This window comes from Quercus suber, unplaced genomic scaffold (assembly GCF_002906115.3).
Source record: "Quercus suber isolate HL8 unplaced genomic scaffold, Cork oak 2.0 scaffold_51, whole genome shotgun sequence".
In the NCBI taxonomy this organism is placed as follows: Eukaryota; Viridiplantae; Streptophyta; class Magnoliopsida; order Fagales; family Fagaceae; genus Quercus; species Quercus suber.
The window spans coordinates 1,912,815-1,925,647 of NW_027069516.1; positions in this window are offsets into that span (position 1 = coordinate 1,912,815).

Sequence of the window (12,833 nt, forward strand, 5' to 3'; positions counted from 1 at the left end):
GATTTAAGGACCCCCTCGTAGATTTGAGATTTACTTCCCAGGAACTAACAGTTTAATTTTTGTCTATCAAAGAGAGGATCGTGTATACTCTCTTTGAGTCTCCCTTCTAGTCACCATCTTGATGTTACCTCAAGAGATTCCTCCCTATATAACTTGGTGTATACAGGATAGGTAGTACTCATATTTGAAAACTTGTCTGGTTCTCTTTCTTAAAAAAGTATGAAAACCCTATGAAATAATATATAAAAAAAAATTAAATTAAATAAAAAGAAGAAGAAGAAGAAGCAACATATGATTTGGTGGGTGGAAGAAGGTTAGTATAGTACTCTCTGATATGCCAAGTTGTATAACATAACACATTTTAAGGCAAACTGAGGTGAGATGAAAAAAAAAAAAAGACAAACCTTACCATTCGGGCTGGGTTTATGTGGAGTAATACTTATACTCAATCCATCAGGTTCCGGTGTGGGGGCCCTGAAATCCATATTGGGCCAGGTAAAACACATACCCATCAGGTCAAGTTGGGTTGGGTCAGGAACCCGTTGCCCAGAGTGTCCATCCCTAAAGTTTGAAGAAACAGTAATAAGGGGCTCCATTAATATTAAGGACAACCGAGGAAAAAATATATTATTCAATCAAATGATAATTAGTTTGTTAAACGTATATCAAAGCAAGCCTCGCATTGCTCATTATTTGAATGAAAAGCTGGCTGTTGACCACAAGTTGGGCTTAATAAAGCACATTATGTCAATTTGAACTCAGTTGAATCTGTATGCCATAGCCAATATATAGAAGCCAAAGCCAACCCCAGGTCTGTCGTTCTCAATGAAGCACCACCCATGGACCACCTGATCTTGTACCAGGTCTCAGAACTGAGATTGTACAAGATGAATAATTCATTACTAGCAACAATATTATTTTTTAAATATTAAATAAATATATGAAGTTTACATATCCTTAATTCCTTTCTTTAAAGCTAAATGAAGTTTAAGTTACTTTCTTTTGTTATTCAGATTTTTTTAAATTTTTTTAAAAAGGGTCATGCTAACAGGTGCTCTTAGGGCAATGATTAACAATCCATTTTAAAAAGTTTTGACATCATTTTTATAAGAAATAAAAAAAGTTGTCAAAATATTAATTACTTTTTCTTCTTTTCCCATAAAAAATTTCGTTAAATAGATTATTAATCATAACTCTAGGAATATTTGTTAGCATTTTTTATTATTATGTTAATTATTTTTATTTAAAAAAGATAAAGAAATAATTAACTAAGTAATCTGCTTTTAATGGGTTGTGTTATCTTAGGTGGCCCAACAATACAACAGTTAAAAAGAAATACTTGTGTTGTCTGGTTGTAGTGTAAATGTTTGGTCAAACCGCTACAGTTCAAGTAACCTTGACCCACTTATTATTTCGCTTATCATTTTTTTTTTGGTTAACCAGATGGAATTCAAACAAAACTAGAAAACAGAAAACAAAGAGCGGGCACGCTCATACAGAGTTCCCACTGCATCCAGGTTAGCCAACATGGCAACATCTGTTGGAGGGGATTGATAGATAACAAAATCATGGGAACTAACGGCACCTCTTCTAGCAAGGGCGTCGGCACACTTATTTGCTTCCCTATAGCAATGTTGAACTCGAACTCTAGGGATTCTTCGCAAGCCTTCTCTGCAATCAGCCACAATGACATCATTGTCATTCATGTTTCTTCCTTCTTTCAAAAGCAAATCAACCACTATCTTAGCATCAAGCTCAATAACAACGTTTGCCAAATTTAAATCGATGCACAAGTTGATACCATCACGGATAGCCCATAACTCAGCAGCCACACTGGTAGTATGACCGATTGCTCTAGCATACCCGCTCACCCAGGCCCCATTTGAATCACGGATAAGACCACCGCCACCAGCCTTACCTGGGTTGCCCAATGAAGAGCCATCTGTATTTAGTTTATACTAATTCTCCGGCGGAGGGAGCCATCGAACCTGAACTGAAACAACAGGGCGTCTCACCTTACCATTAACACCAAGGAAAGCAAATTCAGTTGCTCTAGCAATAGTTTCTGACTTAAGAGATCTTTGGGAGGAGGTGTCTCTGAAGACCACCTTATTACGCCAAAGCCAAAGACTCCAAACTCCAAACGGAAAGACAACACCCCAATTCAAACCCAAGAAGGATTGTTGTTGTGAAGCACAGTTGATTCGGAGCCAATCTTCAAGATTTGAACCATAGAACAGATTGGGCTGAATAGGAGTTGCAAGAGAATCCCAAAACAGACGGGCTTGAGGGCAGTCTCTCAATAAATGAATAATAGATTCTGAAGCAATATTACAAAGAGGGCAGAGAGTGGGAGTGATTACTCCTCTAGCAGCAAGCACACCCCTAACTGGGATGCTTTTGTGAAGGCATTGCCATAAGAAACACCTGATTTTTGGATAAGTGTTAGCTTTCCAAACCCAACCCCCTGTAAACGGCCTACCATGGATATTCTCTTCAGCCATGCATGCCAATCTATAGGCCTCCTTAAGTTCAAAATCTCCATTGGGAGAAGAGGTCCAAGCGAAACGATCCACACTTGTTGCTGCCAAAGGGAAAGGAGTGGCCTTGATTTTTTGGACTAAGGGAGAAGGGAAAGAGAATGACAGCCTTGCCAACTCCCAGAAATTATGCTGAATAACATCTTTCAAAAGAAGGGAGTCTTCCCCTCTTTGAAATGGGCCTATAATAAGGCTTCTCAATGGACCATCACTTAGCCATTTATCATGCCAAAAGGAGAGACCACTATTCATACCAGCAATCCATTTCAAACCTTTTTGAAAGACTACTTCACCTTTTTTAAGAGCTGCCCAAGTAGTTGAACAAGATTTGAATTTGAGATGAGGGTTTCGTCTACGACCAGTATACTTGTGAGCAAGGACCCGAGCCCATAGAGAATTCTTCTCTTGATGAAAACGCCAATTAAGATTGGCAAGTAAAGCAACATTCTTCTCTTTAGCAGATTGAAGACCCAAACCCCCATCCTTCTTAGATGTTGTGATTTTTTTTCCAACTAATTAAGTGCATTTTCTTTCTATTCTCTGTAGACCCCCAAATAAAGTTTCGAGACAGTCTATCAATGCTCTGAGTTATCTTGGTAGGGAGGATCGCACATTGCATGGCATAATTCGGGATAGTGGAAAGGGTGGCTTGAGTCAACACTACCCGCCCAGCAAAGGATAAAAGATGAGTTTTTCAGCCTGCTAAGCAGTTCTGAACACGCTTATCATTTCACTTTGAAGTTGGCACCTTTGCTTCTTCTTTAAATTGTGTAGCTTTGGCAGTTTGGCCCCCCACCCCATTATAATAATTATCATGTAAAATTAATAAATGCATGTGCCTAGTTACTTTAGTGAGAAACTCACCACATTTCAAGCTGAAACTAACCAATGGATACTTGCCACGTTGCAGGAAGTGATAGACATAGAGAATCTATGGTAATTTTGGATGAGATATTCTGACATGGCAAACAAGTGAACAACTATTTTGTGCAGTATCTTATCAAAAAAAAAAAAAAAAAAAAATATTTTGAGCTGTAGCTAAAGTGATGTGGTGACCATTTCTGCATCAGATTATGAACTCTCTAGTCTCTAGTCTCTCCTTCCATATTTCTCACGCGCTGCTTGTACGCAGTTCACTATGTTACGCGTGGGAGCATAGTACATTATACATAGTAGGTCTCTGCCTACGAGGCCATTGGTTGTTTGAACAGTTCATCATACCCAGTCGCTTTTACATGAACGTGCCTGCGGTTTTTTTTTTTTTTTTTTTTTTTCAGAACTCAGAAGCGTGCCATTACATAACATAGAATATAGAATTAATAATGCCATTTATATAAACATATTTTTTACATGAACGTGCCTGCGGTTTTTTTTTTTTTTTTTTTTTTTTCAGAACTCAGAAGCGTGCCATTACATAACATAGAATATAGAATTAATAATGCCATTTATATAAACATATAACATAGGGTGTTTTTGCTTTTAAAACAATCCATCCTTAATTTGAAAATGATTATCCATTTTAAATTACTAACTGCCCAAAAGTTTAAATTATTAAGATATAATAAATTTAATTATTTAACCACATAATTCTAACAATCCATAAAATTGGCAAGAACAAAAAATATTGTATTGTAGCTCAGTAGCATAATTTATGCTTATTTATTTCAAGAATTAAGGTTCAAATCTTTCATTTGCTAATTGTAACCATCAAATTATTAATGTAAGAAAAAATTGGGTCGAAAAAATCCAAACTTTTATATATTGCAACACCACAAACAAAGGGGCGTCTGCCCAACTACCAGCTTTTTCTAATCTTGTGTGCATTGTGGTTAGAATTGGAAACTCCACCAATGGTACCTCAGCATTGGAAATCAATGAATGTACAAAGATTATCTCTATATTTCAGCAGCTAAACGAAAATTGGTTTTAGGAAAGGACTTTAGAATTGGATGCACTCATCCGGCAGAAAGGTCATGGCCCTATATCTCTTAGAATGTATCTAATTTTCTAAAAATGGAAGTTCATTTTTTTTTTTAATTATATACTTTAAAAAACCATTCTATCTCATATTGTTAGTTTTTTATTTTTTTATTTTTTATTAATTATCAAGGTAACATCATCATTGGTCCAAAAAATACAAAGACCTGATTATGATTTTTATCAAAAGCAAGGGTGTGCACATGTTAGCTTAGGTTAGGGTTAAGGTATTTTTCAACTCAACTTTGGGTGGAGAAATTTCCAACCTAACCCAATCCAAAAGAGTTAGGTTGGATTAGTAGGTTGGCGGCATGAAACACTCCATAAAATGTGCAAGGCAACCATGAAACACCCTACTTAGTGCTAAATATTATGCGGTGAGCCAGTGAGTACTGAGTAATTCTGCTGTCACACCCTTTATCACATCATTCCATAATTATCCTATGTGGTAAATTGTGATTGACTGTCTATTATTTTCACATGAATCTGCCACTTTTTCTTCACCACTCACAGCTTACTACATCAGAGTTATGCCCCAAAGGGCTATGGTCCATTTTTTTTTTTTTTTCTTTTCTTGAGTACCATGTTGGTTGTATCACAACCACAACAATGAGCCTAAGAACTCTTTTACTTTTCTTATTCCTATGCATTATTGTTACTAGTATGTAGTCCTGTGCTACCGTACGGGAATAGATATATTATTAATCATGAGTTTATTCATGTTTAAAAGGCTCAGTTAAGTCTAAATTCATATTATTAACCAGAAAATTTTATTAACAAAATTTAGCAGTATATATATTTTACGCAGAAAAATGAACTTTGGTGACAATGTTTATCTAAAAAATCCATTCACGCTTTTGAATCTTCAATCTCTATTGGTGATTGAAATTTTTGTAGCTTAAAAAATATAAATTTAAAAAAAAATTAAAAAAAAAAAACCCTTTGAGTTGTACTCATTTTGTAGTTTTACAATGGGTCATTTTGTAACATGATGAGCATTTGTGTGAAAAAAAAAACCTCTAAAGTTCCATGGCTAATAAAAGAAATTCTCTCCAATCTCTTTTTATAGAGAGATGGTTTTGTGCGTGTTTTTATACATCCTTCATAGTTGTATTATCACGAAGCAGATCCAATGGATTTAGATTGATACTACCGATTCCCAAAATATGAGTGTTTATTGCGTTATTAATTTCATTTCATTGGCTTTTGCACATGACAGCAAAATTAAAAATAATTAGATTGTACACGTGTATAGTAAAATTGGACTCCAATTTTAGATTCTAATTGAACAATTGGAATAATAATATATGATAGTAACAACAATAAGAAAATTCAAATAAAATTTCGGATTAAATTGTAACAATTTGAATAAAAAATTCCAGTAGAAAGACAGGGTGGAGTGATCCACTCCAAGAAGGTGACCAAACTTACCTAAATATAGAATGATAAATCTCTCTCCGGAAAATTTACATTGTTCATAATCTTTACCTTCACTGAAAATTTTAAAAACATAGTAACTCACATCTGCCATCCAAACATCTACAGCCGGGTCCTTTCCAATTCGTGTGAGATTCCATTGATCACTAAGTTCCTTTGCAGCATGCAAAAAGTATCATCCATCGGTCCACAACAGTGCTTTTTTCATTGTTATAGGTGCCAAACCTGAACAAAAAGCCAAATATAAGGATAGTGAATTTTAGGCATAATGTGTATCTAATCACATATTAGCAATTTATAACAAATGTAAAGATGCAAACTTTGTAAGTGAATAGTAAACAAAACTCAGTGTCAGAACTAAGAAGAAAGCAATTTAATCCGAAACTCAGTGTAAATGTAAAGATGCAAACTTTGTAAGCAATTTATAACAAAGATGCAAACTCTGGCTTTGCTATCTTTTTGGAAATTATGCAATGTACCCAAACCAAGTTCTTATCACCGATATTAATCTTTTTGGTTTTCACGTTTGACTGCAAAATCAAGGAAAAACTTAATTAGCACAGTAACTCACTTGACTCGATACATAGAAGTAGTTTTAATGAGAATGAACCCACATATATTTAACCACATGATGAGTTCTTATCACCGATATTAATCTCTTTAGTTTTCACGTTTGATTGCAAAATCAAGAAAAAACTTAATTAGTACAGTAACTCACTTGACCCGATACATAGAAGTGGTTTTAATAAGAATGAGTCTACATACATTTAGCCACATTATGCAAAATTCAACTTCAATTTCAGGATTCTAGACACATGGCACAAAATTAGAGTCCTAATTTGGAATTCAATTTCACACTCTCTCTGCTTCACCTATTATTATATATATAGATTATGAGATTATTTGTGCAATCTTTCTCAACATTTTGCTTACTTGAATCCTTGCACACTTTCTCTCTTTAATAATTCTTTTTATAAAATTATGTTTCTTTATGATATCTTTTATATACATCTTCACTATTAATTATATTATTTTAAGTGTAGGAACACACTGATAGCTTTCTCAGACTGACCATCCAATAGGGGAAGCATTTCAAAGTTCAACTCGCCACATGGGCCCACCATCACGCCTCCACCAATCACAACTCGCCACATGGGTGAGTTGTGGCACTAGACTTGTTCTTAGAGAAAGGGCATTTAAGAAAAAAGCATTCTAAAGTTTCCCCATCTTCTTGACAAAAGGGACAAGTATCAAAGTAATTAATGCCTCTATGGATAAGTGTGTTTCTCACAGGGAGGGCTGAGTGTAAAATTTTCCAAATAAAATGCAGAATTTTTTGCAGGAGTGAGACTTTCCATAAAGTTTTCCAAACTTCTTATGGGATAGAAGGTGGGTTTGGGTGAGGTGGGAGGTTTTCATTAAGAAGGATGGAATAAACTCTTTTCACTTGGAATTTGTCATTGGTGGAATAAGGCCAAATATTTTTATCTTAGGATTCAAATGGTCCAGTTTTGGGGATTGGTTTCGGTTTGTGAGTGAGAATGTGTTCCCTGTGACAATATTTTGGGATTAGAGTCTTGGCCAGAATGGATTGGGGTTGTTGAATGATTCTCCAAAATTGTTTGGTTATTAAAGGTTGGTTCATTAGTTTAAATTTCCTTATACCTAGTCCACCTTCATTTCTAGGCCTACAAATAGAGTTCCAATTGATAAGATGGAGTTTTCTTTCAGTGGGTTGGTGACCCCAGCAAAAGGCATTGATGAGAGAGTTAAGTTTGGTACAAATTTTGTCAGGAACTTTAAGACAAGAGAAGGAGTAGATAGGTAAGGATTGGAGAACAGAATTGATAAGTGTAACTCTTTTGACTTGTGAGAGAAGTTTGGCTTTCCATCCCCGAAGTTTGTTATTGACCTTTTCTATTAGTCTCAAAGTTCATAGCTTAATTCCTAAATATTTCCTTGGGTGGTTAACAAGTTTAACACCAAGAGTGGAGCTTAGGGTCTATTATCTATCAAGGCTAATGTTAGGAGTACAAAAAAATTCAAATTTATGAGGATTGAAACTTTGTCCAGATAAGTCACATTACCAATTGAGTGTTTGTTAGAGGGAGGAGATGGATTTAGATTCATCCTTGAAAAAAAAGGAGAGAGATCTACAAAGAAAAGATATGCGAAGGTAAGACAGTTTTGGCCAATTCTAATTCCTTTGATATTGTTATTATGTTCCTTTCTAATGAGGGCACAAGAGAGGACATTGGCACACATAATGAACATATATGGTGATAGAGGATCACCTTGTCTAAGACCTCTAGATGGTGCAATAATTTCAGAAGGGCTATTGTGGGGCCAGCTATACAAGGAGGTATTGGTAAATTTGTAGGAATTGGGCCTGCGGCCCAGTGGCTCAATTCGAGGATAGCAATTCGTCCGAGGATGATTTAATAAGGGCATGATACGAATAATATAAGAAGAAGAGCTGAGGATTGCAAATGAAAATTCAAAATGTGTCCGAGGAGAAGGTTCACCTCGGAACGATAGTCTGAGGTAGATGCAACTATCTTGTTAACCTGGATAGTCCACAAGGTTGTATTGTAATTGAGAAACAGATATGGGATAGTGGAGGCAACAAATATCTTTTAATGCTGCTACCTCTACATTAAATGCTTCCTAGCTAACTCTCTGGCCGCTTTAATGTGGAGATGATGCCTGAACAGTGATCAAACAGCCTTATGGTTGCTAGTTAGAGATTCTAGGGGTGGGTAGATGGGATAAAAAGGAGTTCCCAGGATAGAACCTACACGTGTACGGTGAAAGTAAGGGGAGGAACGGGGTATATAACGTGAAAGAGGATGACATTATAGAGGACTTCTGGCTGTACAAGAAAAAAGGGCTTTTCCTATCGAATAGAGCTAGTTCTTTCGCCCACTCTCTAAAAATTTATTGTTTGGGCTTGTTGGACCACTTTTCCTTCTTATTTTTGAAGGCTTTTCCAAATTGAGTCCCTACAATTGGCGCTAGAAGGAGGGCTTAAGGCTCGTATAGTTGGAGGAAAGTAGACATTCTCTGGTCTCCTCAACTCGGAAGAAGGTTCAACCCCAGCTCGGTTGAGAGCTTCTATCCAAGTCTGGGCACAGTATACTCGGCATACAGCTGGCACTTCAATCTTGAATTTGTCCTCCGTTTCAGCTAGGCCGATGTCATATCCTTCCTATTCGGCTTTGTCTTTTCTTTTTCGGCCTTAGCCTTTGCTGTTTCTGCCTCATTTTTTGCCTTTTCAGCCTGGTCTCTGAGCCTCTAGGTTTCCACTAGTTGTTTCTTCAGATTTGATATCTGTTCTTGGGAAATTGCTAGCTGGTCAGTAGCGTCGCGCAGACGCTTCCTCTGATCCTCGACCTACCTCTGAGTGTTCTCCAAAGCTGACTCAGCACTCTTCCGAGCATGTTCTTCCTCGGCTAACTTCTTCTTCAGCTGCACATTGCTTTGTTTAGCAATGGTGAGTGTTTGCAAAGTTGTGGCCCGCATCTTCCTCTCATTATCTAGTTGCTGGCCATAAGAATTAGTTATCTTCTCCATCTTGAAAGTGGCTTAGACGGCCTAGAGGAAAGGGAGTTAGAGATGTAATAAACAAAGTTGTGTGTAGGACATTTATAATTAAAGAAACAGAGCAAGAAAGGTATCATACCATGCCTAAATATCTTTTAGCATTCAGGAAAACCTCGTTCTTCCTTATGCCTCTTAGCTCTGTCATGTCCTTGGGAAGTAGGAGGGTTTCCTTTAGGGCTGAGGCGACATGACACCCAATTCTGCCGTTGAAATTCCTAAGTGATGCATCCTCCCTCAGGGGCTCACCGCCGAGCATGGGTGCGGGGAGCCAAGCCTCGGGCTCCGAGGATTGAGTGGTGGTCCTTCTCGCGACTCGTTGAGATCCATGGCTAACCTTTTGCTGCTTCGCAGCTCGTTGAGCCTCATCTTCAAGGGTCGGACGGGACCTCCCGGCTTCCGCCACTTCCTTATCTTTCGAATCCCTCCTCCTCTTCGGATTAGTAGGTTCGATCACAAGTGGTTGGGATGGCTGATGAGGGGGAAGAGGAGATTTGGGAGGAGGGGGAAGTTTGGGTTGAGTTGACTTCCCCAGCCCACCCTTTCTAGGCTGGCCTTCGATCACGTCCATCAAACTCCTCTGGCTTTTTTTCTGGATGCCCGTTTCGTTAAAAACTACCTCGGGAGATGGGGGTTGGTTGAATACTTCAAATTTGTCTGCAGAATCCAACAGTTCTACGACCCCTTCTAAAGTTTCTTCTTCTTTTTCTTCTCTTTCTTCTTCCTCTCTTCCTTCCTGAGGAACAAGGCGCGACGAAGAAGCCCCCGCAGAATGTGTGGCCATGTGTAGCAGTTTGGTAAAATGAGTCCCTTCGAGAATCGGAACGCCATCAGGAACAATAAATCCTTTAAAAGCTACACTTATACGGTGAAGCCGAGGATCCTTAGCCTTTATCACACACTTGGGAGCTTGAAATGCTGTGGAGATAGGCTTATGCCCGAGGATGATATATGCTGCTCTAAGTTGGCCGTCAGATGGGTTCACATACACCTCGGATCGCAGGAGTCTATCCAAACTCTCCTTGTTGACTAGTCCGAATTGAGGTCTGGTAGCACGTTTATATGCAAGGTCATTAAAATAGGAAGAAAACTTTGTTAGAAACAAAAATAATTTGAACTAAAGAGTACAATCCAAACTATATAGGCTTATTGCCAAAAACCTCATCTGGTTCCCCTCTCTAGGGTAGATCGTCATGCCACTCCCTAGAAAAGATTAAAAAGTCATCTTTTAAGCCCTTATTTGATGTAGGGAGACATTGGATTAACCTGACTTTAGGGTGCCTAGACTTGAGATAGTAACCCTTACCCTTTAGATTATTAAGATTATACAACTAGTTCACATCATGATGGGTCAGACCTAGGTTCATCTTCTTGTTTAGGACTTCTATACTCCCTAACACCCTAAACATATTGGGGGCACACTGTGTGGGAGATAACCTAAAGAATCTAAGATAGCTTCTAGTAAGACTACCCATAGGAATGGCCATCCCTCCCTCTACAAAGGCAATCATAGGAATGACCACTTCTCCTGTCTTTCTATTGTTTACCCATGTTTATGGAGAAGCATATCTCATACCCATTGTTGGGGGAATCCCATACTTCGATCTAAATGCCTCTATATTCTCCTCGGACTCAACTAGATTTTTAAACCTACCCATTCTCTAAAAGTTATGAAGAAAAGCTAATAAAAAGGGAATGAGAACTAAGAAAGTTCGAGGAGACTTACAGGTTTAAAAAGGAGATCCTCGGACAAGGTTGTGGTATTTATGAACGCACGATGAGGCAAAAGAAAGTGACAGGTTCAATGGATGTGCGCTGTGGTAATATGATTGTTGTAACTAGAAGGAAAGTTGGTTTGAAAAGCTATTTATAGTGGCCCAGAAATTGTAAGCGGGAAAAGTTCCGCTCATAAATACTGAAAACCCTCCACCGTTAGATTAGCATCTTGCCGTTGAACGTGGGGGACAGAGAGGCCGCCATAATTTAATAATGGCATGCTCCTGAAGCCAAAACGTCAGAAGTGCGCCTTGGGCAGGTAGAAAGGCGTTCTACAGATTAGGAAAAGGGGATGACGGCAAGATATCAAAATCTCCCTTCTGCCGAGGTGACAAAAACCGAGATTTTGAGGGGATATTGTGGGGCCAGCTATACAAGGAGGTATTGGTAAATTTATAGGAATTGGGCCTGCGGCCCAGTGCCCCAATCCGAGGATAGCAATCCGTCCGAGGATGATTTAATAAGGGCATGGTACGAATAATATAAGAAGAAGAGTTGAGGATTGCAAATGAAAATTCAAAATGTGTCCGAGGAGAAGATTCACCTCGGAACGATAGTCCGAGATAGATACAACTATCTTGTTACCCTTGATAGTCCACAAGGTTGTATTGTAATTGAGAAACGGATATGGAATAGTGGAGGCAACAAATATCTTCTGACGCTGCTACCTCCACATTAAATGCTTCCCAGCTAACTTTCTGGCCGCATTAATGTGGAGGTGATGCCTGAACAGTGATCAAGCAGCCTTATGGTTACTAGTTGGAGATTCTAGGGGTGGGTAGATGGGACAGAAAGGAGTTCCCTTGATAGAACCTACACGTGTACGGTGAAAGCAAGGAGAGGAACGGGGTATATAACGTAAAAGGGGATGACATTATAGAGGACTTTTGGTTGTACAAGAAAAAAAGGGCTTTTCCTATCGAATAGAGCTAGTTCTTTAGCCCACTCTCAAAAAATTTATTGTTTGGGCTTGTTGGACCACTTTTCCTTCTTATTTTTGAAGACTTTTCCAAATTGAGTTCCTACAACTATCATTAATCAAACTACAATAGGACACTATGGAGACACATTGCATCACCCAGTTGATCCAATTGGGGGAAAACCCATATTATAAAGAACAACTTTAAGGAAGTTCCACTCAATTCTGTGATAGGCTTTTTGCATATCAAGTTTCAAAGCACCGAAACCCCATTTGTCTATTTTCTATTTTCTCATATAGTCATAAATTTCATGTGCTAGCAGAATATTATCAGTGATAAGTCTACCTTGACTAAAGGCACTTTGAAAGGGGGTTATCAAATTGTCCATAAAGGGTTTAAGTCTATTGACAAGAACTTTTGAAATAATTTTGTAAGCCACGTTACAGAGACTGATGGGTCTAAATTGAGTAAACTTTTTAGGGCAAGCTACTTCAGAATAAGAGATAAAAAAAGTATGGTTGAGGGATTTAAGAAGGTAACCTTAATTGAAGAAGGCTTGGACAGTTAAGATGACATCATTCTA